We start from the raw sequence: 14,622 nt of genomic DNA on the forward strand, positions 1-14,622 counted from the left end.
TAAAGGATTTAATCACCTATTTAAAGGATCTAAAAAATAGCTGTTAAGCTAACCTATCAACATAGTATTTCTTTTCTAATACAATTGATATAGAGTATTAGGTATAATAAAATTGATAGATTACAATCCTTTGATTGTTGAATACATGCACTTGATCTTCTTTCTCTGATCTTGATCCTCTAAGATCTGATACTTGTTTTTATCCCTTGCTTTGCTCTGATCAACTGAATATTTCATTGCTGCTCTCTTCCTCTAAGTCTCTATACTCTTTTCTTTGAACTCCAGTATAATTTCTCCATACATTCCTTTTTCCATATCCTCAATGAGATTTCTTCTTCCTTATAAAGACATTCGAAGACTTAGGGTTGGATATGGATCTACGATCCATATTGAATCTCTATTTCTCGCTCATTCCTTGCACTTTTCTTATTGGTTGCATGCCTTCTTCATTTTTCTTATTGGCTGCATGTAGATTGCATAGGAAATAGAAAAGATTCAATCTTATCACTTAAATCCTTCGAGATTCATCATATGTTGGCCATGAAAATGGTTTACATCTGAGTTAGTGAAGTTAAAAACTCATATGTGTATTATGTGTTACTCAACACTTATTGATTCCTGATGCTCAAAACTTATAACAAACTGGCTTACTCAGCTCCTGTTGCATTTCTATTTTTCTCAGCATCGTTTTTGACTCGACACTCAAATATCACTTGGCTCTTGTATCATGCTTGGAACCTGAAGTCACTCGACACTTGATCTTCACTCGGCACCTAAAGTCACTCAGCACTTGATCTTCACTCGACACCTGAAGTCTGCTCGACACTTGATATTTACTCAGAACCTATTGGATTTCCTGAGTTGACACATATTGTGGCTCAACATATGTAGTGTGCTTGGTTCTAATGTAGAGAGTGGTTAAGTGTGTTGGCAATCAAATGTCAAAAACCATTCTAAAATAAACACCTTCTTACAATTCCATGCTTTCTCTAGAATACCACAACCCAAAGGAGTAGAGGCACCTTTATTAATCAAATATATAGTAGTATTGACAACCTTCACTCACATGTATAAGGGCAACCCAACATGCAACCTCATGCTCCTTGCATGCTCCATTATAGTCCTATTCATGCGTTCACCCATTCCATTTTCCTATAGAGTCCTTGGAATAGTTTTCTATCTATGAACACCATTAGTGGAGCAATAATCTTCAAATTCTTGACTACAATACTCACCACCATTATTAGATCTAAGACATTTTAATTTCTTATCGGTCTCATTTGCAACCAAGCATTTTCATTTCTTAAAAGTTTGAAATACATCAGATTTCTGTCTAAGGAAATAAACCCATACTTTTCTAGTTGCATCATCAATAAATGTAACATAATAATGAGAGCCACTAAGGGAAGATACTTGAGTTGGTCCCCATACATCTGTATGCACAAGCTCTAATTTTTCTTTTTTGTTTTCCTTCCCAGTCTTCACAAAGCTCACTGTCTTTTGTTTTCCATACACACGACTTTCACAAAAATCCATATTAACACATTTTAGACCTATCAGGTAAAATGGTAAAACTTTCTTTGAATGAAGTACTTTCATATTTTTCTCACTCATGTGCCCAAGTCTATTGTTCCATAGCACTGTATCAGAATTTACAGCAGCTATTTGTTCTCCTTGCTCAACTACAGCAATTGTTCCTGAACATTCATTTTTCTCTGAAACTATTAAAGTAGAAGGAACAATATGACCTGTTCAAAGATATAAGATGCCTATTTTCACACCTTTTGCTACTACAAGGGAACCTTGAAACCTTCTAATTTTTATCATTAAACATAACTACACAACCCTCATCACCAAGTTTCCCTGCTGAAATTAAATTCCTACTCAGCCTTAGAACATGTCTTACCTCATGTAGTAGCTAATGATTCTCATTCTACAACTTAATCTTAATTTTTCCTTTCCAACAATCTAATAGGGTTCATTATCCCCTAAATAAACAAGTCCAAAATCCCCTTGGACATAATCAATGAAATAACCTCTATGAGGTGTAGCATGAAATGAAGCACCAGAATCTAAAACCCATGAATAATCAACACTTTCTAAAGATAGAAGCAAAGCATCCTCTTTAGATTTTTTACTTACCACATTTCCCTCTTTGTCTCCTTCATTTTTCTTTCAATTCCAACAATCTTTCTTTTTATGACCTAGTTTCCCATAGTACCAGTAGTCGTTTTGTCCTCTTGATAGAGACCTCCTCCCTTTTGACTTTCCTCTTGATTTCCCTTTATTTCTAGAATTACTTCCCCTCTCAGTCGTTCTACCCCTACTTTGTGCATTCAAAGCACTTCCTGATGTAGATCCACTTGAGGTTTTCCTATGAGTTTGGTCACTCAAAACAACACCGATCACATCATCATATTTTAGGGTACTAGATCCAAGAACAAAATTACTCATAGCCATTACCAAGCCATTTTAGCTTTCAGGAAAAGAACACAAAATCAAGAGAGCCCTAATTTCTTCATCAAAATTGACACCCACATAAGATAATTGACTAGTAATAGTATTGAACTCATTTAAATGATCTTTAACAGATCCACCTTCTACCATTTTCATATTAAATAAATGCTTCATGAGAAATACCTTGTTTGAAGTGGAGGACTTTTCATACAATGTTGCTAAGGTTTTCATTAGCTCTTCTATTGTCTTTGCTTTTGTAATATTAAATTCCACTGATGGTGCCAGGCATAATCAAGTGCTTCCAAGTGCCTTTCTGTCTAAATGATCCCATTCGTCATTTAACATAGATCCTTGATTCTTGGCTTTGCTTTCCAACGACTTCCATTAAACTTGTCAACCCTCAACTTACCCTTGTCTACCATCACTCCCACTCAACCATGAGACTCCCACTCAACCGTGAGACTTTCCTGCAGAGGATAACTAAAAAAAAAACCTAACTATAATACCACTTGTTAGGATTAAACCACGGACAAAAATAATAATTACATGAAAATATAACCAACATAAAAAAATAATAGATCACACAGAAAAAAAAAAAAAACACAAGACACCAAGATTTAACATGGTTTACCAAATCCCTGGGCTACACCCACCAAAAAAAAAGTCTAATATTAATATGATCCAGTAATTACAACCTGATTACAATTCATAATCCCTTATAGCTAAATACTACCACAAGAACCAATTTTGCATCACAACTATGAAACAATCCCTAACTCTAAGCTCTTTTATACAAGTATTTTTACTGCTTTAGGATTATAATTAATAATTACATGTCAGCCCAAAATCTCGATAAAATAGTGCCCAATTTTTTTTTTGGGGCGATACCCTTAGCCCCAAAGAATTTATGAAGTATGTATAGTACTTTCCTGATCAATCACAACAATCTAAAAATGTGAATTACTTCTAATGTATGGTTAGAGCAAGTGCAAAATACATCAGACAGAAAGTATTGTATGTATATCTATTCCTGTGAAGAACTAAATTGTATAATTACATACATTGTACTTGATCCACCAACTCCTTATAGGGTTGAGGCATCTAACAAGGCCTAGTCCTCTAACAAGGACTTGAGACACTATATGTACTTCATAGACTCTAACAGGGTCAATATCCTTAACAAGATCCTATTATTTAGTGAATCATCTAGTGGGTATCATCCCCACTGGGGTTTTCCCTTAGCCAGGATTTTCCTAGTTAAAAAATAATGGTGTTATGACTAGTTATCTATGTGTATGGTTATATTTATTATTCAAAATTGTTGGTTTACTTTCCTATGCAAGTTATAAAGTAATTAGCAATATTCAATTGTGGGAAAAACTTTGTAGAATACTAATTCACCCCCCCTCTTAGTATTATCTATTTCTAATAGAACTAGCCTCAAGAGATAAGATTCCCACAAATTCTTTAGTGCAATAGTGTAAACTGATCCTAGGAGGTTTTGTTACATTAGTGGACCTTTAAGTTATCCCTCTTGGTTCTTATGATGTGGTGTTGGTTATGGAATGGATTAGCTCTCCTATAACTAGTATTGATTGCAAAAAGAAGACTATTCTATGTAAGGATGATCAGGGTAGGGACTCAGAGATTGTGGGCATCTAGATATCTATATCCCTATGGATGACCTCTACTATGCAATTTAAGTGAAGATTTCATAAGGGTTGTTAGGCATTTTCCATTACAGTGAGTGAACTAGAGGAAAAAGACCCTGTTGAGAAGACTCTAGACCATCCTATTTTACAGGAATATGTGGATGTCTTTCCCAACAAGATTTTAGCTATGTCTCCAAAGAGAGACATTGACTTTGGCATTGATCTTATCCATGGAGTGGAGCCCATTTCTAGATTTCCTTGTCGAATGACCACTCAGGGTTTGAGTGAGTTGTGCCTTTAGCTTGAGGACCTTTTGGCCAAAGGTTATATTCAATTGAGTGTTTCTCCACAGGAAGCACCAATGCTCTTTGTAACTAATAAGGATGGTTTTTTATTTGATCGAAGATTGATCTAAAGTCAGGATACCATCAACTTCACATTTAGGATGTTGATATTCATAAGACTGTCTTTTGTAGTCGCTATGGACACTATGAGTTTACAATGGTTCCAATTGGGTTGATAAATGCTCCATAAATTTTAATGTGTTTGATGAATGGAATATTCCATTCTTACCTTGACCAATTTGTACTTGTGTTCCTCGATGAGATTTTGATATATTCCAGATCCTAGGAGGAACATGAGGAACATCTAGAGTTGGTTTTGCAGTTCTTGAGAGACAATCAACTTTATGCCAACTTGACAAAGTTTGATTTCTTTCAATCAAAGATATAGTATTTAGGGTATATCATATTAAGGGATGGCATTTTAGTCAACCCTATGAAGATTTAGGCAATGGTAGATTGACCTATACCCACTATGGTGTCAAAGATTCACAACTTCACGGGTCTGGTAGGTTATTATTCTAGATTCATCTAGAAATTTTTCCAGAGTAGCATATCCTATCACTTCCCTTCAAAGAAAGGGAAATAATATTATTTGGATGGAGAAATGTGAGGAAGCATTCCAAAAGCTCAAGGAGCTTTTGAGTAGTGCACCAATACTAGCAATACTTGATCCAACAGGTGACTTTATGGTGTGTATGAATGCTTCCCTAGAGGGAATTGGAGTAGGATTGATGCAAGATGGACAGGTGATTGCTTATGAGTCTCGTAAACTCAAGGATCCTAAACTGAATTATGCCATGCATGATCTTGAGTTAGTTGTAATTATTCATGCTCTAGTGCAATGGAGGCATTTCTTATTAGGGCATCATTTTGAGCTTCATAGCAATCATCACAATCTACAGTATATATTCATGCAACCTAATCTAAATGCTAGGTAGAGGCATTAGATGGAGTTTTTATGTAAGTATGACTTTGAGGTGAAGTATATTTAGAGAAAGGAGAATGTGGTAGCTGACACTTTCAGTCATAGGAGACATGAGACACTATGTTTGGCTCTTAGTGTGGATTTGAGGAGTCATATACTTCAGGAACTTCCTACAGATACTTGGTATCAAGATGTGAGCATGGAGATAGATTCAAGTAGACCATTAGAGGGAAGATTTTTAGGTTATGTTTTGAAGTTAGATGGCCTTTTGTGCTATTTATGAAGGATCTATGTACCACTACTAGATGAGCTTTGTATATTGATCCTATCAAAGGCCCATCATGTGCCTTACTCAACACATCCAAGTGTCAAGAAGATGTATGCATATTTGTGACATCTCTAATTTTGGATAGGAATGAAGCATGATATCATTAATTTTGAGACTAGGTATTTTGAGTGCCAAAAAGTCAAGGTAGAGCACCAACATCCAATAGGGATTTTATATCCAAATCTCATTCCTTCATGGAAGAGGGATATTATCTCTATGGATTTCATTATAAGGTAACCTATGATTTCTCAGTGACATGATGCTATCATGATCACCATTGATCGATTGACTAAGGTGGCACACTTTTTACCAATGAGGTCATCCCATACAATAACTTCAATAGCTAATGTCTTAATGTGTGATATCATAAGATTGAATGGTATTTCCTAGAAGATAATTTTCAATAGGTATCCTATATTCACATCCACATTTTGGACATCCTTGCAACATGATCTTGGAGCATAGTTGAACTTTAGCTTAGCTTATCAACCAAAGATAGATGGTTAGACCGAGAGACTGAATACAGTTCTAGAGGATATGTTGAGGATGTATGTTATGGATAGACATACCCTTTTGGAGGATTATTTGTACCTAGTAGAGTTTTTATATAATAATGGGTATCATAGTTCCATCAGGATGACACGTTTCCAATTTTTGTATGGTCATACTTGTCATACACCGTTGAGTTGGAATAGTTTAGAGGATTGCATCCTATTGGGTCTTGAGATGCTTTGAGATATGAAGCAATAGGTAGTGTGCATCTGTAAGCATGTGTCTACTATACAAGATAGACATAATAAGTATGTTGATGCTCATAGGATGGATAATAAATTTGCAATGCATGAGAAAGTTTTCTTGAGAGTGCATCTATGGAAGAGTCTAATCTGTTATGAAAAGGGTTTGAAGCTAGTGCCTCATTTTTTGGGACTATTTGAGATTTTTAAGAGGATAGGTCCAGTTGTCTACCATCTTGCATTGCCACCCAACTTAGCACGTGTTCATGATTTTTTCCATGTTTCTATTTCTAGATAGTATATTCCTAATGTGATACATGTTCTTGATTGGAATGCGTTATAGGTGGAGGAAAAGCATCTAGCTTTGGAGCTAGTATGCATTCTATAACAATGAGATTTGACCCTCAAGAGTCAAACCATAAAGCAAGTAAGGGTCCTGCAGGACCCTACTAATGAGTTGTCAACTACTTGGGTAGATGCATATGGTTTATGGGATTTATACCCCTATTTGTTTATAGGCTTCCATGAGTAAGCCTAAGTGTAGGGGGGTGGATGTAGTGCCTACCCCTAGTTTAATTTTCATATTATATTGCTGAATTCTTTTAGGCCAACCTTTTTGGTTATGTTTGATGATTAGTGGTACTTGATTATTGATTGTTTGGATGCTATTTCATACTTAGTTGATTTATGTGATGAGCTACTTGGTACTCAATTATTTCATGTGTACATGGTTATTCTTTCAATGATGATATTTATATACAATGATTTTAGTTATTTCATGATGATATTTAGATGAATGATTTATATATAGTTTCTATGGATACTTACCCCATAATTGCATGTGTGTGGTGTATATGTATGTTTTATTTTATGATTGAAGTTTCTAATGTGGTTGAGGGAAGGAGTCATAGTCACCTACTAGTCGAGATCTACATGATACACAATTCCTTGCCATTTCCTATTTAGTTTAGATTATATGTGTATGTACATGCTCAGATTTTATGCATATTATAGGTACCAGACATTGACTTCCCTAAATTTCTAGGATGAGCGTGCCCTATTATAGTATCTCAATGGTAAAAGAGGGGAGATAATTCTTGTTTCCAAATTCTAACCTTAAGCTAATTATCCTAGAAAGTAGGACAAGTATATGAGTTTTACCTTTCTAATTTTGTCAATTGGCATAAATTTGTGATTGTGACACTTGAGTTTGATTTAGTATTCTATACTTTATAGTGGGTTTTAATATTTATTCTTATGGGTCTATTGCGATTTTTAGTATTAATTAAATCAAATTAAAAGATAATTTAATAAAAATTTAAAAAAGAAAAATCAATATTTAATTAATTAAGAAATTAATTAGATAAAATAGTTAAATTTAAAGATTTCATTAAAGTTCTAATTTTGATGTAATCATATTTATTTAATTTAATAATAATATATTTAAGAGTTTTTTTTGATTGGTAAAGTTTTCAGATATATATTAAACATAAAACATAAAAGTTACATATAAGCCCTCAAAGAGCATCGAACCATCATTAACAAAAACCCTTGCAACCATAAACCCCAACCTACAGTTGCCTACCAAAACTTCAATACACTACAACAACCATGAACAAAATAACTCTAACCATCGTACCCCTAGCCTAAATCCACTACATTATTACAAACCAACACATTACATACATAACTATCACCTATAACCAAAAAAACTTTAACCCCCAATCACTAACCAGCAACACCTGTAGCACACTAATCTTCCACCAACACCTACCCCTAATATTTGAAGGTAGCTCTCCCACCTTGTGGACTGCACTGTTGACGTGGAAAGTTAACCCATTCACTCTCTAGCTTATCCTCACCACCTTCCACCTGGCTCAACTCCACCTGTAACTTCTCCTAAGCTTCCTTTTTTTCCTTATATAGAGAAGGCTTATCCACCTTTTCCTTCCATCTTAGGAAGGGGATGTAGCCATACCACCTTCCTTCATCCTCGTCTTCAAAGCACTCTGCAAAATCTGACCCAATACTTGGAACAAACCACTCTAGAATAGAATCAAGGCCATCCAACATGTCTTCCTCAAATAGTGACCTGGCTACATAGCCCAGTTCCTCTGTAGTATTATTCAACTCCAACCCCCATGCCACTACCATCACAATAACATCCAAATTAGAATGACATTTCACCACTCGCTCTTGAGACTGGACATTGATAACACCTAAAACCACCTTGATCATTCCTTCAGTTTTATCTTTAGCAAGCCCTTCAACCACTCTTTGCTAATTGACCCTTTAAATGCTTTCAACTACTTGTTGGAATCCATAGCGAAGGAAGCTTCCATTTCTATCATCTTCTCCACACCTTGCTAGAAAAACTAGACATAAGTATCACCTTCCTAGATTTTTATAATTAAACAACCCACCTTCATTCACCTAAAAGCATTAACCTCACATGCTTAAAGCATCCATTTGAAACCAGCTCCCATATACCACCGCTGTCAAATCAATACTATCTTCTAACACAAATCTCTAATTTGGATAACAATAATAACAAAGCTTCAATCTCTAACTCTTCTCATGCACAACCCTATCAAATTCAACAAGCTTCACCTGTTAGCAGTAAATGACTAATATCTGTATAAATACCCATTGCTAGTGTTAAATCCTCCCTCTAATCATACCATTCTTAAATCCTTGAATGCAATTGAATTTATTTGGTGGAATTTTGTTTCCCAATTTGCCAACTTGTCCACCTCCACATTCCCCTCCCTATAAACATGGCTCACATTAAAATTAATGAAGGTTTCCAACTCTGTTCTAATCCTCTAAATCAAATTTTGGTAGAGACATGCCTACATCGAACCTTTAATAATACCATCTACAATAATTTTTGAATCCCCTTCAAGATGAAGATACTTAACACCCATTTTTTTGGCCAATAATACTGCTAAAAATGTAGCCTCTATCTCCGTCGCATTATTAGTACCATCCACTAGCCATTTTGCTACAAAACTAATAATGTATCTATTCCATTTCTGGATATTACCCCTACACTTGATAACCCTTTATTCCCTTTTGAGGTGCCATCAAAGTTAATTTTAATCCACTCCCCTATTGGTGGACGCCACCTAATCTCTTTCCTATCAACTTTCACCTTACCTTCCCTTCCTCCATCATTGGCCCATTTAATTCTAATCCCAGGCCAAAATTTTTGCACTCTACTATCCCAATAGTTAAAGTTTCTCCTTGGGTGCTATGACATACCATTAGTGTTCATACATTCTTCAATAGCTCGGTGGATTCTTTCCCAAACCATATCCACACTTTCCAATCTATCTTGAAAGATCCACCTATTGTGCTCCTTCCATACTTCCCAAATGACTAAGGCTAGGCTAACAAACCAAATATTTGAGTAGATAGATTTTTTAAAGGCTACCAGCCAGCCTTGAAACATACCTTGAAGAGAATTAGTAGGGGAGCTAACCAACATAACTGCATCTTCAAACACATCCAACATTGTTGAGCAAATTCACATTGAACCAAAAGATGATTCATAGTTTTCGTTGCACTTAGACAAAGAGCACAATGAGATGGGCCCACAAACCCAAACTTATACTTCCTATCATTTGTTAGAATACTACCCTTCAAATCTAACCATGCAAAACTTCAAGCCTTGGGCAAGCATAGTTTATTCCAACAAAATTTATGGGGCCACCCATCTGAAATAATGACCTTTCTGCTGAGCTGATATCCCAATTTAGCTGAGTAACTTCCACTCTTAGAAGCACAACAGATAATACTATCCTCCTTATTACTCAAACTATCAATCACTTCAAGTGATTAATGCAACTATCAATCAATTCCATCCATAGGTTAGAATTATTTCTACCTTGAAACAATGGTATACCTAAGTACTTATTGGGTAGCTTTCCATGCCTCACCCCCAAAATTTGACATATCTTTGCCTGAATCTTGTAGTATTAAAGAAAAAGATCTTAGATTTTTGCCAATTAATGAGCTGACCTGACACTTTGCCATAATCCTTTATATAATTTTTAATACAATGGGCCTCCCTAAAACTTACCTCACCCATTAAAAAATTATCATCCACAAACTGTAAATGCGTAACCGAATCCACACCTCTAGAAACTTGTAAACCATTCCAAAATTTATCCTTTTTAGCTTTTGAAAATTTTCTCCCTAGTACTTCCACCAAAATAATAAAAAGAAAGGGAGATAGTGGATCTCCTTGAAGAATACCTCTCTCCATTTCAAAGAAACCTTGAGGGCTGCCATTAACTAACATCGAGATACAAGGGGAATCTATACAAGAGAAGATCCACTTACACCAACCACTATTGAAACCAAACTTATCAAGAACCTTTAGTAGAAAAGGTCTATTCGCATTATCATAAGCCTTCCATATATCTAATTTAATCATCATCCTTTCCACCTTGTTTAATTTCAATGAATGTATGGCTTCATGGGCTATAATAATTCCTTCATAGATAGACTTACCAAGAGCAAAACCACTCTGTTATGAAGAGATAATTGTGGGCAAAACCAACTTAATCCTATTCATCATTACCTTAGAAATCACCTTATAAACTGTGTTACATAAAGAGATAGGCCTAAAGTCATTGAAAGTTTCTCTTTACCCTTTTTTGGGTATGAGTGAGATAAAGGTATTATTCAGATCTTTAAACACAAAAGCCTTCCTTCTAGACTCCTCCACAACTTCCCAAAGTTCTTGTTCGATAAATTCCCAAGCTTCCTAAAAGAAAAGAGCAGGAAATCCATTCGAACTAGGTGTTTTATCCCTTCCCATACTAAAAAGGGTAGTTTTAACTTCCTCCATCGACACTAGATGAGTCAACATGTTATTCTAAGCATCTAAAATCAACTTAGGAATACCATCCAACATACCTTGACAATATTCCTCAAAGGCTTCATTATGTTGAGCACCTAGAAGATCCTTGAAAAACCTTACAACCTCCCCATTGATTTTCACTTGATTAGTAATGGAATCCCCATTCGAGTTTTTGATGGAGAAAATTTTGTTGATTGTTCTCCTTTCCTTTACAAAATTATGAAAATATTTGGTATTATGATCACCCTCCTTAAGCCACAATTCATGAGGCTTTTGCCTCAAAAAAATTTCTTCCTTCTTTAAAACTGCATCATATTCTTTTTTTTAGGTTAAACTTTTGTTGATATAGAGTATTGTCCATACCCACAACCATCACCACCTCATTCACTTCCGCTAACTATTTCTCTAGCTTAAAATTTTCATCAAAGATATTCTTAAACACTACCCTGTTCCACACTTTCAGTTGTTCCTTCACAAATTGCAATTTCTTAAAAAACTTGAAGGCATAGGTGCCTTTATGTTTAGGAGCTAAGATCCACCATCCTTTAATCAAATCAAAGAAGCCATTTTCCCACATCCACATCTTTTCAAATTGAAAAGAAGCATGCTTTGGCGTATAATCATTCCTTATATTTAAACAGATAGGAAAGTGATCAAAACTTGTAAGGGACAAGATGTCCACTTGGCATAACCACTCCATGCTTGTCCAATCACCACCCAGTAGAAAATGATCAATATTTTCAGCAATATTGGTAAATCCTTTCCTCTAATTAGTCCATGTAAAATCTCCATTAGATAAGGGTAAATCTTGTAAATTATTGATTAGAACAAAATCAATAAACTCTTGATGGCTTCTATTTAATTTGACCACCCCAGCTAGTTTCTCACTTGGAGATAGGATTGCATTAAAATCACCACCCAAAACTACCATCTTTGCCTCCCCCAGTCTCAATTTATCCATAAAAATTGACCATAGATGGGATTTAAGGGTTTTTTGACATGACCCATATATGTTAAAAGCCAAAAGACTCATTTGCAATTGAAAAGAGGAAATATTCACTAGTTGCCAATAAGGGCCAAAATCCACCAAAGAAACAAAAAATGAGGCCTCTTTCCATAAGATACCTAAACCTCTAGATGCACCATCAACATCTACCAACATACATTTCCATGACGAAAGTCTCTTAGAGAGAACAACATTGCCTTCACCACTTAACTTCATTTCTTGTAAGAAAAATAGTCATAATTTGCTTGATCAACCACATGTTTGACCAAGCACAATTTTTCAAGGGCATTGCAGCCCCTGACATTCCATGATAGTAGCTTCATGGCTTCCGAGAAGAGGTATATCCTCTTCTTGATCTTAGCAGTTTAGCTTGGTTTGTTGCACAACTAGCAATGGAAAGTTTAACACTCATCAATTTTGGGCCCATTTTTTTTCTTTTCTGAGACCTTAGGTTTTTTAATACTCAATGTTGTCATTTGAATAGAATGCTCTTGTTCCATCACCAACAAATCCATAACCCCACACTCGTCTACTCCAAAATCCTCATCACATGAAAACTCTGATTTAGAAGCCAGGGCATCCCTCCTATGTTCCTTCTCACTATCCAAAATAGACTCCAGAGTTCTAATTGGGGATATTTGTATATCTTTGTAGATTTCCTCTTCCACCAATACTTTCCCACCGGTAATGAATACTCCCCCACCGCCTCATTGACACACTTCTTGCTCTGTGGTACTAACTCTCTCTCTCATCCAGAACTTGTTTACCATCCTCACCAACATTCTTGTCTAAGGTATCCAGAACAAAAGAACTAAGACCTTGATGGGAAGGACCATTTCCTAGGGTTCCCTGGATATTAAGCTAATGGGAGTAACGGGTCTCTGTAACCACCTGTGTAGACTGGGCAATAGTTTTGTAGTTCCCACCAACACCTAGGCCACAACCATCTTCACTAGAGCTAATATCCAAACCATCAATGCAATCCACATTTTATTAAGAATTATAAATCATTTCCTCCTCAAAAGAGATAGACCATGGGGGAATGATTTCCCTTTGCCGCTCAATATGCTTCATCAAATCCAAACAATAATTCTCCATTTGTCCTTTCCCTTTATCAATCTGCTCTTGAAGAGTAACATGATCAACACAATCAACATCAATGACCACAAAAAATTCCCCTTTCAGAGTGCAAATAGAAATTTGGTCAGGCACAGAATAGCAATCTTGCATCTTAATCAAAATCCTCGAATACTAAAACAAACGATTCTTTTCTAGCAATTCTTTTGATTTAATGAAAACCCCTAAACTATTCCTGACCATCTTCAGGGTTTCATCATACTTGTATTCCCATGGAATTTTTTTTAGGTTAACCCAAATCAAAACTTCTTTCACTTTTTTAGTCTCTGGATTAAAATTTGGGTGCCAGTCACATAGAAACCTTTTCCATCCAGCATATATGGGCCTCCACTCAAGATTTCCTTCTTATCATCAAGTGTTGGACAAATTACCAAAAAGAATTCATTTTTTAGAGGCTTAAGCACCATATTTTTACCCCAATTAGCATTCAACTAGTCCTAAATTTTCCTTAATGATGGCCAAGGTCCTAACCATTTCATAAACAATGCCCTACATTGAAGGCATTTAACATATTCACTCTAGGAAGGATTTTGTTTTGGGAGAGTAGAAACCCTAAAGAAATTTTTATTTAATGCATCAGAAGACATACTTATTGTCGCTATTTTTTCTCGTTGGGCTTGTTTCGATCACCAAAACTTCCATTCAATTTGCTCAAAGTTGAAATAACGAGGTATTGCTAGATCTCCATTAAAACACCGAGGAGCCCCTTTTCCTTTCCACCTAGGCCTTTGATCATTCTGAAAAACCTAGCTCTATCCATTACCATTCCACCATTGAGGCCTCCTATCATTAACATGTATGTCTCGGGGATGTTAGAAAATTGCCTTGAGCCTCCATACACCCTGCCGTCCAAAACAATCTACCCGTGTGCCCTTAATTTGTATAACCTATTTCCTTTGAACTTGCCATCTCTACCATCTCTACGTAACTAGGGCACTGTTAAGGCATCTCCACCAAACCCCGGTTTCCATCATGGAGGATTCCATGCTTGCTTGGATGCCATTTATTATTATCATCAAGCACAAGATTTTAATATATTTAGGAGTTTCATTTTATAATAAAATCTAAATATTATTAGTTAAATTAATAAATATATCATTTAAGATGTCGTGATTTAATAAGAGAGAGAAACAATTAATTTAATAAATTTTATTTTAATTAAATTGTAA

This window comes from Cupressus sempervirens, chromosome 2 (genome assembly GCF_028749045.1).
Source record: "Cupressus sempervirens isolate cs-2001-9-10 chromosome 2, ASM2874904v1, whole genome shotgun sequence".
Lineage (NCBI taxonomy): Eukaryota > Viridiplantae > Streptophyta > Pinopsida > Cupressales > Cupressaceae > Cupressus > Cupressus sempervirens.